This window comes from Temnothorax longispinosus, chromosome 1 (genome assembly GCF_030848805.1).
Source record: "Temnothorax longispinosus isolate EJ_2023e chromosome 1, Tlon_JGU_v1, whole genome shotgun sequence".
NCBI classification, from domain to species: domain Eukaryota; kingdom Metazoa; phylum Arthropoda; class Insecta; order Hymenoptera; family Formicidae; genus Temnothorax; species Temnothorax longispinosus.
The window spans coordinates 8045344-8065793 of NC_092358.1; positions in this window are offsets into that span (position 1 = coordinate 8045344).

Genomic DNA, 20450 nt, shown 5'->3' on the forward strand with positions numbered 1-20450 from the left:
AGGATAGGTCTTTCGCGGTATAAAAATGCGTTTTTCCTCGTGCGAAAAAGGACCGCATTAAATGCTCGCCGGTTCCAATTAATCGTTTCGCGGTAATTTTATGCAAAGTAAAGTCAATGTTGGGCACCCAATGAGAGTCGTAACTCTCACGAGGAATCGCCTCGTGGCCGGTGAATTCCATTATAAGCACGCGGTGTAACGTTAATTTTTATGGCTAGTGAAACTTCCTCTTTACGTTCCCCCGATCGTTTCCCCGCGCGCCCGTTTTTTTCTTTGCCTGATTTATTATTTTCTCCTAAGCACTTAGTATCGGTGGTGCTTAACTTTGTTTTACGGTGGCTCGGATATCTGTAAAATTTCCCCGGAGTATCAGATGAGTCAAATAAAAAATCGCATATATTAACCCCCCCCTCTCTCTACCCCTCATAGTAATTAAAAAAAGACTATAGAAATAATTCACAATAAATGAAATCTCAATTTCAGTACTTAAGAAAATTCTGTTAAAAATAAAAAGCTTTCTTTTATTATTAGAAAATGTAAGAGAAAAAAAGAGTATAATATAATTCTAACAACACGGAGAAACTGAGTTTTCCTAATTTCATTGTGTTGACAGACATTGTGTAGAAAGTCTTTCTCTAATACTTTTTACTTATCCCTGCTTTCACTGAGAGGATATAAGATACTGTTGGATGTACGTAATCTGTCGCAAATGTTATATGCGATGCGATTTCATTTAATTCTGCAAAAAATATCGCGGTATTCAGCATGCGAATATGTAAAGAACGGAACGAAATTTGAGGGAATATTAAATGCAGCGGTTGGCTATCACATACCGAGCGAAGCGAGTCGGATGTCGAGTCGCAACTGCCTTAAATCTCGCGCGTTCCTAACTCCCGCATTGCGCGCTGCCTCGTTGTTTTAATTTGTTGCCTCGGACAACGCTTCGGAGCTGCGGTAATACCGCTTTCGACTTATTTGCATTATCCAAGCCGTCGCGTCCGAGCGGCTTAATGAAACGCCCTTCTAACGGGAAACGGGTGGAGAAGCAAGAATCTATAAGGTTTAATCGGATTCGCCCGGCACCGAATGGCGTCGATCTCGTCGTATACTCGAAAAAAGTTCCAATCGGCTTAATTGCTTATATTTTATATAGAAGCTTATATTCTGCTTACGTGCACGATGTCCTAGAAAAGATGTCACGGTACAGATGCACGCTTCAATCAATTTGGACAATTTTTTTCAATGTTTTGTTAAAATTTTATCTCAGATAAGCTTCTGACCCTTTATGGATTATCGGAATTTTAAAAAATCCACTGAGTTTTATTCCCTTTGATTTATATTCCATCTTTTTAAGTCACACGATTAGTTATTAATTCAAGTAAAACTAAAATGTTACAATTTTTTACTTACCAAAGAAAATTAATATTTAGCATTATAAATATAATAAATACTTTACAGAAGCATTGAGTAACATTTAGAAATTCAATCTATAAAAGTTAGCAACTATTTTCATTAAATTTAAAGTAGAGAACTTTGTTAAGACAAGATTAGTTTTGTATTTTAAGAAATATAATTCTCTTAAAACTAAATATTCATTAATTCATTATTCTCAAAGATGAAGTCTTTATTTGCAAGTTATAAAGACTTCCTAACACTCTCTAATTCGTCGACTAAATCTTCGTGAATAAAAGATTATCTACTTAAGTTTGTCGAATCGTAAATTTCTAATACCGAATTTCCCTCTTTTCGGGACACCTTATACCTTGCGCTCGTTCGTCAAATGCGGTGAATGTCGTGCGAACGTCCAAGTAAGTCTCTTCGCGCTTTCTATACTCCACGGCCTTTGTTTCGTATCACGTCTTCTGCAATTTACGTTTCACAGCTATTCTCCGCACTCTCGTCTCTCCCTATCCGCTGACGACTCTCTTTCCCTATACTGCCCCTACCTACCCAAATATCGACGTCTAATGGAGATGTCTCGGCGCTGCATACTGTTTATTCAAATTGCATAGTATCCAGTCGCCCCCTTTCGAACGAAGCACTTAGCGATGCTAAGTCCGGGATCGATATCTCGAATCTTAACGTTGAACTTTTCTATCGCATTTTCTTAAAAGGTACAAATAGTAATATGGGCTGCTACGAGAAAAGCTGATTAAATCTGGAGATTTTAGATAATAATATTGCAAAAAGCTTTTGGAACTAGCCAAGTTTATCCTTTCAATTAATAAATCACAAATAACAGACGAATGACGAATAAATTCACAAAAGTGCAATATATTGATTGTTTGTTCCTTTAATATAAAAACTAAATAAACCGAATACCTATTACATAAATTGAAAAGTAAAGAAAAAATATAAAATAAAAATTGCGTTGAATGTTTCCGATAACATTTTTAATAAAAATGGACAGCTGTTATGATTTTTACCAGTTTTCTTTCATCTCTTTCGGTCCAGCAATGAAACTTTCTGTATCTATCAGCCATAAATTTAACTCTTATACCTTCATAACGTGCACATAATTTTTTACCGTTAAGCAAATACCAATTTTTTTTCCTTCTATAGGAAATTTGAAATTGAACGAACAGTTCCCATTTTTCTCATTTCGCGATATAAAAGCGTACGTGAAAATATTGAATATAAAATCCAGTTCACGATCGTACAAAGAGAGAAAAGATTGAAATTTTTCTCCCATGCTAATATAAGCAAACAGAATCTAATTAATTGTATGTACTTGATTGGATTAAATCTCGTATACTCTCTGCAATATATTGTATATGTATATATATAATCGATTATTATCGCTTTGTTGTATACACAATATTTTACACACGGGATTACTCGCGGCAGAAGTGCCGCGGAAAATCGCGATACGATTTCGAAAATCGGTTAACGTGATCGTGGCGACTGGTAAGTGACCTCCGATTCACGTTCACGCTTTATCGATAAGCCCACGGGAACAGTTGGTATATCCTCGCGACAGAGGGAGGGAAGGGAAAGGCCGTTTATTCAGCTTTCACGGATCTTGCTGACCAGAACCACGGCTGCCGTGAGGGCCATCGAGTGTGTCCCGCCACGCTCGAGAGTCCATAGTGTATACACTGGGGCGATACGCGCATTTACACAGAGCCGTAGATCGGGTGGCATTTCTGTCGAGCTCGGAATACGTTGTAAGGGCTCTATACCGTCGATGGATCCGTCAAAGGACATCGATATACTAACGCGATGACGCGCCTGTCCTCTGAGCTGGGATTCCTAATGTAATACGAGATGCTGAAGACGCAATCGGATACCGCAAGCGTCACAATATTGACATAATATGCAATGCCTGATGTAGAAATCCATCTGAATTCATTTACGACGATCGTACGTAATATTACACAGAAATTGTTCGTATATGTATAATTGAATATAAATGTACAATTATTTTGTTTCGCTGCTTCTCGTTTATCGATCTGTAAAAGATCTATTCCTATATCGACGTGGTGAAATATTCCTAGCAGGTGGAATGAGTCGTGAGAAAAGGAGGCGAGCATCGTAATGAGAAAACGCGAGAAATTTTCGCACGAGAGCGAGGATAGAGGAAATTTAACATTTTTTTCTCCACTTCTCCGGTCGCCGCAGGGTACGCAAGAAACGGAGTTCGCGCGGAAGAAGAGAGGAAGCGCGATCGCTCAGGCGGAAGAGGTAATGGAAAATCTGCGCGATGTTACGCGCCTCTTACGCTTCCGGAAAAAGAAGGCGAACGATATCGGGGGAAGAGAAGAGCGCGAGCTCTTCATTCTCCCGCTCCGGCACCCCGCGAATCATATGCGCCAATCTTTTTGTAATTAAAATAATGTAAAAATTCTAATTTAAAAACATGTAGCAATTAGTCAACAAAATTAATAGCTACCAAATAAATCTTGCAAAATAACGATTAATTATTTCATTATTTAAAATTATTAATAATGTAATATTCATGTAGAACATTTGAAAAATTAAGTTGTTGTCAATTAAACGTGTTAAAACATCTCAATTTTTTAATTAATAGACGTCTATATAGCTTCAACTTTATCTTATTTTTCATGAGAAAAGAAAACATGCGGAGAGAACGCTATTATAGATAAGATTTAATTTGAGTAGACACACAAATAATAATTAGCGAGCAATGTCTGCCAGATCTGGCATATCGGTTAGAACTGGCGATCCAAGTCGAATGAGCGATCGAGCGTTTCAAAAACGATTGGCACTTGAATGAGATAGGATAGATACTCAAGATGTCTGAAGGATCTCTCGTTCTGCGATACAGAATAGAAAGCATTCGAGGCAGCACCTTCTAGGACAGCCGAGAATCGTGAAGAAATAACGATAAAACGATCGCGGAAACGCTGCCAAATTGAATTCACAATTACGATCGTTCTAGGTTGTTGTTGCGGTAATTTGAGAGAAGGTTAATGATTTGCCAACGAAACGCGAATGAGCCAATATTTAACCAGATATACGCTACGATTGCCACAGTGGTGAAGCTCGATATTAATTTCGGATTGGTCAGAATAATGACAGAAATTCATGGTATAATCAGACTTTGCAAATATTTATCGTTATTCATATTTTATTAAGTTGTATTATTAATATAAATTAAATAAATATAAATTAGTGGATTAAATCTTCTTTTTAATTAATGGAAGAACTGCTTATAATATTTTAAAATTTGAGAACTGCAAAAATACGGTTTAAAATTTCGGATGCAATACGCTTGCAACTTTTGGCTTGCAAGATTACCTATACATGTAACTCGTAAGCGGTTTCTATTTTTACAGAATGCACTGAAAAAGCGCATCGAAGGATACGCATGGCGTTCGTATTACACGCAGAATAACGACTCCCCTAAAATGTAACGTTGCGTCGCCTCGTCATTTTTGCACATGCATGCCACTCCACTTCGCATGAGTCTTTATACAACTGTTTGTGAAACAGTCGTTCGTGGTGCGCTGCGAACGGTCCGATGACCCGCTTATTCCGCCAGTGTAAGCACATTGTCGTGTAACTTTGAACTTTTCGTCGGCAAGCGAGTCATAAAGAGCTCGTAAGTTTCCTTTTATGTCCCGCATTGACAAGTAAATATCTCAATATTTGAAGCACAAAATATACAGAGCTAAACCGCAAGTAATTAAGCATGTCAAATTGATTTTCTAGCTGCTAAGCTTTCACAATATCTTTCACTTTGCACTAAAGTATGGAGGATGTTCAAAGGAATATTCAAAACATTTTATAGATTTTATGACAGAGATAGGGGAGAGGAAGGAAGGAATTAGACAAAAAGTGATAGAGGTCAGCCCGGGTCAGCCAATCAGATAAAATAAGTTGTAAAAGATAAAGTTCAAAATAAGAGGGATAATAAAGGGAGATTATCTATTAATATAATAAAATATCATAAAAATCTCACAAAATTATTGGTACATTTCGAAGAAATAGTTAGAATTAGGTCGATGACTGAAAAATATCCGGTTTATTTATTTTATATTATCAAAACTAAATAATTCCTTATTGCGGTTGCGGTTATTATTAATTATTATGAGAATTTCTCGCTAGGTTACAGAGTAACCAAACAGCATCGAATACGCTAACTTCCAGAGGCAGAGTCGTGACGAATGCGAATGCGACGGCGTGCAATACTCGCGTTAGTGTACTCAAAGCGAGACTTACTCCGAGGAAGAGTCTGGGAGCCTACGTCGCGGAATATTCAGGAATCGCATGATTCCACGAGAATTTCCATTCTCTCAGCAAGTTTCCGTTCGGCGAGAGGAGTTCTCTCGCCAAAAGGTGTGCTGGAATTCATTACCGCCTTCGCCCGCGCTCGCTCTCTCGCTCGTCTGTTTCGTCCTCGAGTTAGCTGGCGCGGTCCTTCCAATTTCACGCTACCTTCTTCCGGTTTAAAGCCCATCTCGTTCGCATTCCATCGCGACTTACAGCTGCGATTGGTCGAAAAGGCAGACGTAGCGATTTTCCGGATTGACGGAAAAAACTGAGGCTTCGTTCAAGACTTCGTTTGAATCGTGCATACGCTTCGTTTCATGGCTTTGGGAAATGGGCGGCCCGGCAGATTACGAAAATTCGCCCGAATCAATTCGGCAATTCACCGAAATATTTCGTCGACATAAGCAAAAAATAACTTCTGATTACTTTATGCTATATTTGCAAACAGAGGGAAAGTTTTTTGTGGAAGTTACATATTGCCTGTTACGGCTTTTGAACAGATAAATTATTGCACTGTCGACAATAATATTTTCATTTGATTAATATGATCGGAAAAATATTATCGTACTGGAAAGCTGACAAATTTTTTGCCCTGATAAATAAGTCTAAGTGAGAGCGCGCTTTGAAGCACCTCTCAATCAAGTTGAAAAGAACCTATTAAGATTAAGATCGAGAATTCTAAAATGTCCTGTATATCTTCGTTTCGAGGACGAGGACGTTTGAGTTTAAAAAACTCATCTTTTGTAAGTGTTTTCTTATTATATTGACTATTTGCAGATAATTACTTACACTTTTTTATGAATCTATTTCATATATTTAAAGATAAAATCTTTCGAATTACTTTTGCGGAATGTAAACCGAAACATAATTGGATAATCCAATTTGTACCACTTCATTTAAACTCGCACGCATGCATCTCATTAATTTTAATAAGCTAAGGTTAAAATCCTCAACTGCCACTAGGAAATGAAGTGTAAGTTGAAGAGCTGATTTAATAAAGAGCAGTTTTAGCTATACAAGCCACATGAGAATGAAACTCAGAGGCGTGCACACCTCACAAAATTATTTCGAAATATGCACACGCATTAATTCCGAGTCGCCGAACACACGCGTCCGCTAAACTGACGAATCAAAGAGAAACACAAGTACGAGCTATCGAAGCGAATGGAAAACCCGCAGTTGACGATGACAAGTGGTGTCTAATCGAATTAGCGATTGTTAACAGAGCATAACTCCGCGAACCAAAATCTTGAGCAAACATAAAAAAGAGATTGTTTTTATAATACTTAATAAGAAATATTTAATAATAAATTAAATTAAATACTCTTAAGCGTATTAGGTATTTTTATATTTATGTAAAAGTATCATAAAAGAAATCTTACGTATATTCATTATACTCTGATTCAATCTATACAAATTCAATAAGATTTTTTATATTAATATAAAATAATGTTTAATATTTAACACATTTACTATTAAGTAAATTACAAGTAATTTTCATTTAAATATTATTGCTGTTATCTTTATTATTATTTATTCTATATAGAATAATTTCTACAAAAAGTATGAAATTTATATTGCTAAAAACTATTTAAATAAATTGTGAAAAATACTGTTTTTGAATAATATTTGTAAGCACTTGATATGGGTGTTTCAATTGCTGATTAAATTACATTTCGCCTTGTCAATACATTAACTCTAGACGAGAGATGAACCCCAACAAAGTTTGCGAACGGAGGTGAAATAAATTTCGGCGTTCGACCTCGTCTACGACGAAGCGAACGACGATTCCTTCCCTTTAAGGGGGACATTAGCGTGGTACCCCGGAGGCAATAGCAAATGGCGTGAACGTCGTTCCCGAGGGAGCGGTGCACCCCCCATCGAATGTCCCAGTCCCTGGAAAGGGCTGTTCTAGATTCTACGACTTAGTCTGGGAAAAAAGGGGCTCCTGCGAGCCATGGATCGAGGGAGAATAGACGAGAGTCGCCGGTAGATAAAGAGAGTTACGGTAATTGCCAAGTAAAGACAGAGGACCTATGGAAAAAGGAGAAATTTCGACGCGAAACGGGTTTGCCGAAGAATAGTGCACGAGATGTTTCAGAAGTCGTTCGCTTTTGCCGAAACATAAAAAGGTGAACTAAAAACAATAGCGGTTCTCCCAACGTTGGTGTCAATAACATGAAAAAATAATGATCAAGTCAAATTTAAGTTTAAATTGAATTTTTTAGTTTTAATAAATTAATGAGTTTAATCTAATTTCAAGAAATTAAATTTTCTGAATGTAAATGGGTAACAGAACTGTATTAACTTATGAAATTTTACTGGCAATTGGGAATTGCATTAAACTCTACTAGTTTTAACTAAATCTGATTAAAAATATGAAATAAATTGGGAATAAATTAAGCTTACATTTAATTTAATTATTAACTTGAAAATATTCTACATCGAACATTAAAAACTGTAGAGAAAATATTATCAAGTTTTTTCGCTAAAAAAAATATATGTGTTATAAATTCTTCAAAGAATAAACTTATCAAAAAAAATTTTTTGCAATGCTCGTGGTGTACTACGTTTTATTTCTCGATATTTTCACGGGACTTTGTGCGAGCGTCTATACCATCAGGTACGCGACTGTTTTCGATGTACCGGCGCACGGCTATAAAGAGTATAAAATATGAACCAAACATAACGATAGAACGAAAGGGAAGCCTAGAAAGAAACAGACAGATGGACAAGCCGATGCTCGCCTGTATAAAGTATGAAAGAATTTTCCCGTCACGTGTTCGAAAACGGTGATACACTCGGGAAGATGCTACGTGCTCATCGATGATGGTGCATAACCCTCTACCGCAAACGCGAAAAATTTTCTTTAACGACACGCGATGTCGCATCTCACGGTTGCCGGTTCGAAACGTCTCGAGCTTTAAATATTGGAGGGCTTCGGAAAAATTTCAACTTCTTAATTTAGAGCCTCCTTTCCTTCCCTTTCCGTGACCTTTTTTCCTGAGGGGAATCGGTCCGCGGGCATATCAAACGAATTCTGTCAGCTTTTCTCAAAACGACGGCCGGCCAACTTCGACCGGCGAGTTTTAAAGAAGCCTCTCTCCCTTCTCACTCTCTCACTTTTTCTACGAGAACGTAATTTAATTAACGCTTTACGACGCGCTCACGGAAAACAAAGTGAGGGAGAGATTTTCATCTCTTTCCTCGTTTTCCACCTCCGAGTTGTTTCACAGCACCGACCCGGCACTCAGCCTCCATCTTCTCTGTAGTTCGTCATAAAAGAGTGTGAAAAAGAGTGTAAAAAAAAGTGTGAGGCATAGAGATAAGAAGCCTATAAGGAAGTCTAAGGACTGTTCTTGTGCGAGAAATAAACAGGACTCTTTGAGAACCTGCATGTGCCCGAAAGACATCTGGTTCTATTTGAGAATACTTAAAATTTTTCGATATTACTAAAATAATTACATTTTGTTTTAAAAATTCTATTCAATCGGAACTTCGTAAAATTATTGAAATACAACGATGAAATACAAATAATTTGATGATTGGAAATCACTGGAATGTCGCACATATTATAACATTCATAGAGAAAATTAAAAATCGATTTGCGAATGTTAAGAATTGCAATTAATTTGTACCTGAAACTTGATATATTCAGGACTGCTTCTATAAATGGAATATTATTAATCGAAAGATATCCGCTTTGTCAAAGTAACATTTCAACTCGTTTCAGCAATCTTTCAAGTTTTCATCTCGCGATGAATACTAGTGAACTACTTGACGAAAGACGGTCGATACCATTGGAATAACTCTTACATGGTTAGAACGGGGCGGCGCGCGGCGCGAAGGAGGGCCTGTATGTAAATTCGCGGGCGAAAGTCGACGGCTGAAACTCGGAGAGGAAAGATCGCACTCCCGAGGTCTTGTCAGAGTTCAGTTACTCCACCTCCGGCTTCGGCAACGTCTCGCACTCCGCCGCCTCACTCCCGCGCATAATGTCCCATTGAAGTTTTAGTCCTCGTCAGAATAACGGTATTATCACACCGATAGACTGTAAATTGCCTCGTCCTTTTGGGGTTGCGTACAATATACACAGTGTGCAAAGTTTACAGCGTGGATCTTTGAATCCTAAATAGTAGAAAAACCCTTTACATTTTTATTAAGTTTAATTCAATATTCTAATTAGATAATTTAAGAAACTAAAAAATTTTCTTTTAGAAAAAATTTTGTTATAATAGTCTCTTGTTACAATAAAAATGTCAAAGTTTATATACTTCGCACAAGTTACAAGGGATATAATTGAAACACCTTGTATCTCACAATTATCTCGCATTTTTTAAAAAGAATCTGAAATTCTCTCTCTTTCAAGAACCATATTGTCTTAATCAAATACCGATTCTCTCGATAGAAGGATTCAATTCTTATCGGAAGAGAAGAAAGGAAAAGCTGCTGTATTGTATGAGAGGTGTCTTTATGGCGGGGACGCGTCAGGACACTTCGTCGTCCCGAAGAGCGACGACATACCAAGCGAAGGAGGTTCTTTGAAGAATCAGCCAGGAAAATAAATTGGCTACCTCGAATATCTCTCGCTCCAACGAGTACCCGTGTAACGTTGCAAGTGTAGCGCGCGTGCTTCCTGTGCGCGACGTATCCCGTACCTCGTACATGTCGCGTACACGTCGGCGCAAACAAACGGAAGAATTCGAGGAACGAGGGGAAAACGCGAGGAAGTGTAGGTAGCACGGGGCGACTGGTAAAATGGGTTACCGTGGTGGCATCGCCTTCGAGAGGGATCTTCGGGAATTTCTTTCGCCATGGGCGGCCCTTCGCCACTCACTTGCTTTTCTTCTCGACTTTTTCCCCCCGGATAATCGCTTGCTCGTCGTACTCGTCAAAGCCGCCGGTCGCATTACGATTTATGCGATTTTCCAAGAAAAGACGATAGTAGTCATGAACGCGTTAATTCAACCAAGAAAATCAAACTAAAAACTTAATTCGTTCCCGAAATACCTTTTTCTCAAAAGCTTCAGATTTTTCTTTTGGGACTTGAGAAAGATGTATATTCAAACAATACTGCAAGTTTGTATCAGTTATTGCAATCAAACACACATTTTAAGTAATTGTGTTTGTGCAAATAAAATTTGAAAAGAAGACTGAAAAAGATTTTTGCATGGGCGTGAATGTGTGTGTATATAAAAAAAGATGTATAAACCTGTCCATGAAAATGCCATGAGTAATAGAAAAGCGGAAATACAAATTTTCAATGCGATGCGCGCGTATAATTGAAAGGGAAAATAAGATTTTCAAGCGCTGTTTCTGAAAGTAAAGCGTCTTCAATAAGATAACCAATAACAAATTCCATTAAAAGAAATTCACGAACAAACAAGCAGAATATTGCATTGTAAAAGAGCTTCCTTTTAGACGCTGAATGGTAAAGATTGAAGATGAAAGGCAAAGAACTGAACAAAATACAAGGAAAAATTGTGAAGGATCTAGAAAAGATTATTGATGCAATAGAAAAAGCACCGCGCGTTATTTTCTCTGTTTCGATAAAAATAAATAAATAAAAAAGTTTATTAAATAAATTATTTCTGTGTAAAGGAAAATTTAAAATATAAACTAGTATTTTTCCTAAAATCATGTTATGTTACATATCTACTGTACTAAAGAGGAGAAGCTTTGTCCAAAATCTCCCTTAAATTGATTTAATAGCAGTGTTGGAAATCTCAACATGAAAGAAAAATCCTATATATGTAAATTGGCAAATACAACTGTAACGGCCTGTACGAGATCGAGTGTCAAATGTAATATATTTATAGCATCTGGTAATGTTTACTGTATATATACGACTGTTTTTCGCAAATGTATCCGAGATTATCTTACGACCAAAGGTAGAACTGAAATGCGGATAGCATCTGGGTTTCGAAATTCAGAGAGCCTTATAGCTCCGCGTGAATTACCGCGGGATCTGGTTTTCGAAAGGAAAGAGGAGGAGGAGGAAGAGCAGGAGGAGCGCGAGAGCGGATTAGCGCACGACTAGTTTGTCTTTGTATCATTAGCTTTTGACGTTAGCACCAAAAGCCGACGTGTTTCCAATATTTGCTTACATCAATGGAGTCTGCGGATTTGCCGACGCAATGCTGCGCACGCCTAGCGCAAGCCGCAATATTATATACGTATACTACTTGCCAGACTTTACAAATGCCATGGGTACCTACGATAATGAATTCATGTACACCGTGTCCCGAAAGCTACGTAACTATCCCTTCATAGATTTCTAGTAAATATGTATAAACAATTATTTTCCTAAACGAAATTTTTATCGTATTGTCTCTTTTAATATTTGCTATAAAATAGCTTGTTATAGTCACATTAATTATATTACGTTATTCATATAGCGATATTAATAATTAGATTGCAACACATTGAAATGATAATGATGCAAAACACATCAATCATAAAATACTATGCTATCAATTATCATATCCTACTTCTGCAATTAAATGATAATTGTGATCATGTATTACTATTTAATTAATCTCATAATATTGTTGTAACATGTATCTACAAATTATAATTACTTTTACACAAAGCAATATAAATAATATTGCTATAAATAATATTAAATGTGTAAATATAAAACAGAAGATAATCGCAACAGAGAATCCTTTAAATTTAACCGTCTTCGAAATAAACAATAAAGAAAAAAAAATAATTACGCATCTACATTCTATTGCCGCAATTATACTGAACGATCCGATTCGAAATCCACGTACTTCGGCCGTACATGATTTAAAGACACTTCACTGTCGCAATTAGCGCGCGGAATTTATTATTTCGCACGCAATCAATTTCAACACGAGAAATGGTTACGAAGCAGAACGCGTTGTATACCGAACAATTATCTCGGGAGAATCTCACGGGAGTCGCAACTGCGGGCTGGGATCCGAAAAAGCGAAAATTCCACTCGTGAAATTTTCGCTGATTGCTTTTCCCCTACTTTTCAAGCCATCTCGTGTCCCGATATACGAACGTTCCGCTCCACATTCGTCCGTCGGCAACGGCAGACAATTAAGGCGCTTCACCGCTGATTCGGACAGCTCGAAGCGGAGAATAAGCAAAATTGAGACACGACATAGTATTATACTGAATGTCCACGCAGTCACTGTTACACAAATGACCATTTCGGACATGATTTTACTTGAAAAATTAAGTAAAAATTTAATGAAAATCTTCCTATGTTCTCTCGATTTTCAGAGTTAAAATTTAAATATCATGCTAAGTGAATTCTAAATTAATTTTTACCTTCAACCAAAATTTTACCCTCAAAAAATCTTTTATTACCTTTTATTATCTTTTCTTCTTTTTATCTACAAGATTAAATATTTTGATACCGTGAAATTTGAAATTAAACTTACCTTAACCTTAGGGTTTATTTACCTAATTTCATTTGTTCCAATTTTAGCATTAAATGCTTTGACAATAAAACTTTAAATTCTGCTAAAAATCAAAGATTGAAATTAAACAGCCTAAATTCTAAAAATTTTTACCAAAAGTTAAGAATAACGCAAACAAAATAAAATAGTCATTCAAGAAATACGGGATATTTTCTATCTGTGAACGTAAAATACATTTGGTACTACACCGCTACTATATTTTTCTATAATACAGTCTCTCGAAGATGGTCTATATAACTATATTTATTGCTGAATACGGTCGCACTCTGTCGTCAGCAATAGTGGATGGCAACGAAACACGTTTATCACTGGTGTAAACCAATTTCGTCCGTAGATCCTGCCGAAGATCTTTTCTATCCTCCTTGTTGTCCCTTCCTCCTTGCCATAATTCGATATCTACCGGTTCGTTAGCCTCATAAACTCGCCCGCGAGCTCCAGAATGGAATTGAATTTTCTGCGGCTCGACTCGAGATAACAGTCAATGACAAAGCGCGAGTAAGTCGGATATACCGTTCCTTTATATCCTAATCCTTTTCTTTTTTGTATCAACTTAACTCCTCCCATTAATCCTCACACGTCATATGCATAGCATATCGCCTTTAAATAATTTTTTAGAAAAGTTTTCAGCCTTATTCATTTTAATACTCGGTACGCAATTTGTGGATTTAAAATTTATCTCATTATCTTTTACGGAAAAAAAGTAACAGATAGTAAAAGTGCCAAAAGACTTTGGATAGACTAAACAAAAATATTAAAACATAACAAGAGACTTGATATAATTTTTTATATATAATAATATCAAGGAATCTATCAACTTCAGTTAATAGAAAGATATTGATAAAATGAATGTAATTACTCTATATTTAATTTTAAGTATACACATCGAGATACACATATTTCGCAGTATGGTATTATTCAAACTAAAGAAAATTATTTCAAGGAAAATGAAGAAATCACGCGTGACCGTATCCCCAATATTAGGCGAACGTACGTATGCGTTTAACACATCGCAGCAGATACAAGACCGCAATGATAAACTTCCGCGATAGTAACCGTAATAAATGACTTAAGGGCGGCACTTCGTACTTCCGCACCGTCCCCGATGCGCTTCCGAGAGTACCCAGTAACCGAAACGTACGGGAGTTTCGTGGAAGATCGCGAAAAGGTATATCGCCATCCTGAAGAGCACGTACGTGGCCTCTTTCGAACGTTTCCGCGTTTTTACGAGAGCCGGCGAGCCCGGAGGCCTCTGACTTTTTCATCGTCGCCATACTTCTTTCACAGCCCCACACTTGTGACTTATACTTCAGCGAGCTTCGATATCTCTCGTGAGAAATGTCGACGAAGGAATCATTAAGCATTCGGTAAATAGTTTCTTTACGGCGATTCCTTGTAATGTTATGGATCTCGACAATATGATATTGAAACTATATAAAGTCTTCAAGTCTTCAAATAAAAGCTTTTTTCTCAATACTAGGCCGAAAGTACGTCGTTCCGGCTTCCAAATTACGGCAGAAAGCCTAACTTTTATGCCGTGATAGTGTCGCACATGCGCTCTGCGACAGCGGGCCGAAAGAAATTACTCATACACTGATGAGACTGGTACACAATACACAAGACGGCCGAAAGTCGAGAGTCGCTCACTCTGTTACATAGAAACTTATTCGCGCGCATTAATACAATAAAAGAAGTTCCCATCATACAGTAGAACCTCTATCTTCTGTATTAACATTCTAACCACACTCCGCTAACTACTCTTGATTTCTAACCTTAAAATTTATTTACAATTGATGTATGCCAATATTTGACAGTTATCTAATTTTGTGAATTGTGCATAATAGAAATTGCTATTACTACAATTATGAGTGCAAATGAATCATCCGATGAATCATCAGATGAAGATGAAGTTAACAGAAATTTTGAAGCCGAAGCGCAATTAATTATTGAAACTGACACCTTACCTAAGAAATCTGCCGAGAGATACCTACTTGTGTACGAAACATATAAAAAATGGAAAACGGAACATAAAAATGCATTGTCACAATCCAAAGAAGATAATCTTATAGTATATTTTCAAAGTTTACAAACAAGGTTAAGTCCGGCAACGTTGTGGAGTGTGTACTCAATGTTGAAAAACATATTATACACAAGAGAGAACATTGATTTAAGCAAGTATTACAAGTTAATAAATATAATTAAAAATAAAGCCAAAGGTTATAAACCAAAGAAATCTGCTGTGTTCACATGGGATGAACTCGCAAAATAATGACCAAGCTTCATAAAACTATAATAAAAATTCGTTTTACAAATTAATAAAAAATAAGTATTCCAGAAAAATAACTACATTTATTTATTTAGATGTATTTGATTTGAAGCCTGCCCCCGACCAGCAGCACTCGCTTCGCTCGTGCAGCAAATGTCGGGGCAGGCATCAATATCATTTAACACACGAATGCAATTTCATTCGTACTTTCGGCCTAGTATTGAGAAAAATAGTATACACTACATGGGCAAAAAGTTGAGAGCCCTGAACTGCGCGCCATGATGCCCTCGGCTTCGCCTCGGGCATCATGGCGCGCAGTGCAGGAATCTCAACTTTCTGCCCTTGTAGTGTAATATACTATTTTTTTATTCGTCTCTGATTTCGAAGCGCTATTAAAATCTTTCACTTCTTCCTCGTCAGAAAATGGAATCTGTTTCGTATTAATTACATTCATATTTCCGCTTTACAGCTCTCGCTAGCCGCGAATATAATCATGGGTGTCGTAATATAATTGTAGATGCTACATATGATGTGTATTATACAGAGATATAACGTCGACGTATGCGAACGCATAGAAATTACAGACGGCACATGGTGACGCCGTATGGTCTAGGCTCCATTAAGTCGTCGGTTAGTGCACGTGCCGCAAGGATCGAGGGATCTCACGCAAGACCCGCGGATATTGGATGGCATCCGCTGTATAACCCTCCCGTGTGTCTACCTACCAAAGGCCGTCATTTAGCGGGATTGATGGACTAAGACCTACGTCCAGTGTCCGTGAGGGTGCATATTATTGTACGAGATGAATCGAGGAGGGTCCGTAACAAAAACAACGGCAGCGCGTATGTCAAATATGAGGTATAAAGTAATTTAACCAGACAGTAGTTAAACACCTTTATATACGATTTTTTTACAGCAAGTCTTGTTACAACAAGTCTATCACATATGTATTTCGGACTTGTTTATTTTTGTTTTTAAAAAGTGAAAAAAGAATAAAAAATTGCGTCTATTAAAAGACGTAATAGAATATACGTATGTCCTACTAAAATAAAATAGTATTTTCAAATGGGCCAAAATACAATAGGGAAGGGGTAGATTCTATTTAAAATAAGACAAAATAATAGAATAAATTTTTTTCAAATAAGGCCTTGTTTTCGAGAAAAGGAATTTAAAAAGTTAATTAAATAAATAATAAAATGATTATATTACCATATCATAACAAATAATTTTGCAAATTACGCGCAAATTAACCCAGTTAAACGTTAATTACATCACATCAAAGCTATATCTTTAAGTCGCTTCTGACTCTCATCCTCTGTTGTGTGTATGAATCGCATAATTAGTACGAAACAATATACAGAGCACGTGACACCGCGGAAGATAATCGATATGGCAATTATACACGCCATGCATCGTAGCGAAATTGCATCCTTCCGAACACGAGTAGGTACCTAATCAGCGTCACCGCGTCGGTAACAGATGAATGGAGAAAAATACCGATTGGTCTTTTTAGGACTTTCTAGAAACATGGCAATCTAAAAGTTTACAAAATCGTATGTTTCTCTATCTTCTGATCAGTTGCGTATCGCGTATCACCCACGCTCGTGTTTACGTCAGCTGGCGGTTACGTCACATCTGAGACACGCGTGGCCATTGTTAGTAACGTAATGATTCTCGTGTTTGTTTCCCAAACGTACATCGATTTGTCGTCTAGTGAATGGTCTGGGTAGATAACCGAAGAAAACCACACGGTCCACACGTGGAACTTCGATTAAGAAGTTCGATCAGAACTTCGTTCATGGAACGACTCACGTTGGGGGGTTTCCCGCCGAAATCAGAAAGATTGAAGATTAAATAAGCACGGAGATATTCCTGATGGAGTGCGGAAAGATAACTTCTGATTATTTATAAGGATATCTTTGGTATTGAATTGAGAGAAAGAAAGAAAGAAAGAGAGAGAGAGAGAGAGAGAGAGAGAGAGAGAGAGAGAGAGAGAAGACTCGTGCAATGCGATAGATTTGCCAACGAAGATGAATGAGCAGAGTTATTTTAATACATTCCTATCATGTGCGATTCGTGGTATAATCGACGTAAATAAAAACGTCAGTAAAGAACGATAAAAAGATCGAAAAGTACTCAAGATTAATCCAAGAACACCTTTTTTTTGTATAAATGATCACTTGAGGTAATTTTTCTACCTCAATTAAAAGTCATTAATTACATATTGCATATTTTTTTTCTTCTATAATTTACTAGTATTTGAGGACAATATGTGTATAAATTTACTTAACATTTTCTGAAAAAAAGTAAGGAGAAACGAAAAAAATATTTAAAAAACGAAAGAAAGAAGCACATTTTAAAATTACTGTGACGTACCATATATATACGTAACATAAATATTAAATAATTCGTAAATTTCGTTTATTGACTCCCCTCAGGGTTGCAAGGCGTTTTGTAGGGACGTTCCCAACCCTTTTACTCAATTCTCATCCAATATTACTTCTCCTCTCACTTTAACCCTTTGGACCAACGGCTTAACGTCTCTTTCCGAAAGACGGAGCCCAGTTTGCTCCGCACAAGAGCCTATCTTGCACGGAGGGGCGCAGCTTCGGAAAAACATTCCATGTTTACATGGCTCTAGTGGACTCGAACCTGGTTCCTCAGATTACGAGTCTGGCGCTCTACCACTAAACCACACTGCTGCCCTCATAAATATTAAATAATAATAATAATAAGTGAAATCATTATGTTATACAATCAATTAGAGAGAAAAACGCCAGGTTCAAACTCTGGCTAATATTTTTCGCAATATTATATAATATATTTGAAAACATTTGAAAAATCAAAATACATACATAAAATACATATATAAAATGTATATTAAAATATGTATCTTAATATACACTTTATTACGTATATTAAAACTATAATTATATATGTATATTTTATATACAACACAAAAAATTAAAAATAAAATTTTATCTCAAAATCTGACACAAATTATAGATCGTTTAAAATAAGTTTTGCCTAATATCATATTAATATCACAATTACGTTAGTTTAGCATGAACAAATAAATATCCAATATTGTTCTGCATAATATATTGATTTGAGTATCGTTAACATCATTATGAGATACATATAAAATCCCAACGTGTAACTACTAACTTTGTACGGAAAAAAATTGAGTTTCGCGTGCGTTACCAGATTGTGAGCTATCAATCTGCTGTGAGTTATAAATATTTTTGAAAATTACTGAAAATATTTACGATCTCCCATGATAATTACATTAGTTTTTCATACAACAACAAAAAATAGATTATTTTATGAAATGTTATAGATTCTATTCGCGCACGTGATACCATCGAAAGATACTACTTCATATAATCCATTCGGAAATAACTCTCTCTCTCTCTCTCTCTCTCTCTCTCTCGCGCGCGCACGCGCGCGCAACAACGGATTTTCCGAGTTCCATTCCATTCGCTAGCTTAAGTGCACGCGCAAACTTTCCATTTCCTTTCCTTTCTTTCGGTGTTCGATGTGCGGGGAGGATCGCGCGAATTTACTCGCAAACACGGGATCACGGTTTCGAAGAGCTCGGTCCTCCAACTCGTCAATCTGAGATGGGAGAACTCATTGGAGGGGTTTCAAACACAAAGTTTATCTTTCACTTTCCCAAATTCAAAGAAAAGGAATAACGTAATATTCCTTTTACTTTCGATTTATAATCTTTCTCTCTTTTTAAATTTTTTCAAATTTCTAATCTATGCAGCTTATATTTGCAGATAATTACGGTGTTAAACCGTTTTTTCACAATTTCCTTCCTATGTGACATCCAAAATGTCACAGTTTCTCAACGAGTAAAAAGTTAAGTAAATCCGACAAATATGAGTAACAAGTCGAGAATTATAAGTAGATACTAGACTTACTAGAGAAACGAGATATCGTTACCGCTCTTTCGGCGTAGCAGCATTCCTGCAAGAATCCGAGAGCAGAGTGTTGCGAAAGCCGAATAAGTTTGAATAGAGCCCGCATTCCGCATCAAATATCCCGAGAAACTCATTAAGTGAGTTGCCCCATCAAGCGAGCGACCGGGCAGAGAGCGGCATGATGGTGGAGGGTGGAGGGTGAGGGATTGACGAGTGGGTGGCAATGGCAGCTGTTTGTTCGACTTTAGACGGTTCGCAGCAAAAGTATCCGACTAGTTACGAGGCCGCTTCGTTTACGTCGCTCGCTTCGTGACGATAACGCTTAACAATAAGCGTGTTACGCTTGTCCGGTTAAACTGCACTTGACTTCGAAATTACCCGAATTACCGTCCAACTTCAACGCCGAGATCATTTACATTACTTCTCGCATTGTCTCGTGTTTCTACTTCAACATTATCCAGCTCTTTTTAGTTCTAATAAATTAATACGAAATGATGCTTGTTGTGATTGTGTGTTTAATAGTGATTATGTTTAATAGAAAATATATACAACTTTAAATAATAGTGATGGTAATAAATCAATAATAGATAGATTTAAGATACCAATAAGAAAAGGAGAATGTAAGCAAGAAACGTGAAAAATAAGAGGCAATGTAATTGAATCCAGATAAGATTAATTGAACCATATTTATATGTGACAACGTATAATATAAGAGTTTTTTTCCTATCCATAATAATAATAATAATATAATAATAGGAAAATAGCTCATCTAAATTTGAATTGCTTTAACACAATTTTAGCTATGTTTTGTACAGTTTATTGGAGAAGAAAGTTCTCAATTGGATTTCCAAATTGAAAATTGATGGTCCAAATGCTCCAAACAATTACAATTCGTAAATGAAACCACAATGGCCACTAATAGCACGCTATTTTCACAGATTGTCGATATCAGTAATAATTATCATTAACCGACAATATTGCAGAATATTGTATATATTTTTATCACTTTTTTCGTATATCGAATAAATGTTTCAATATATAGATATATACAGATATTCCAAAAAT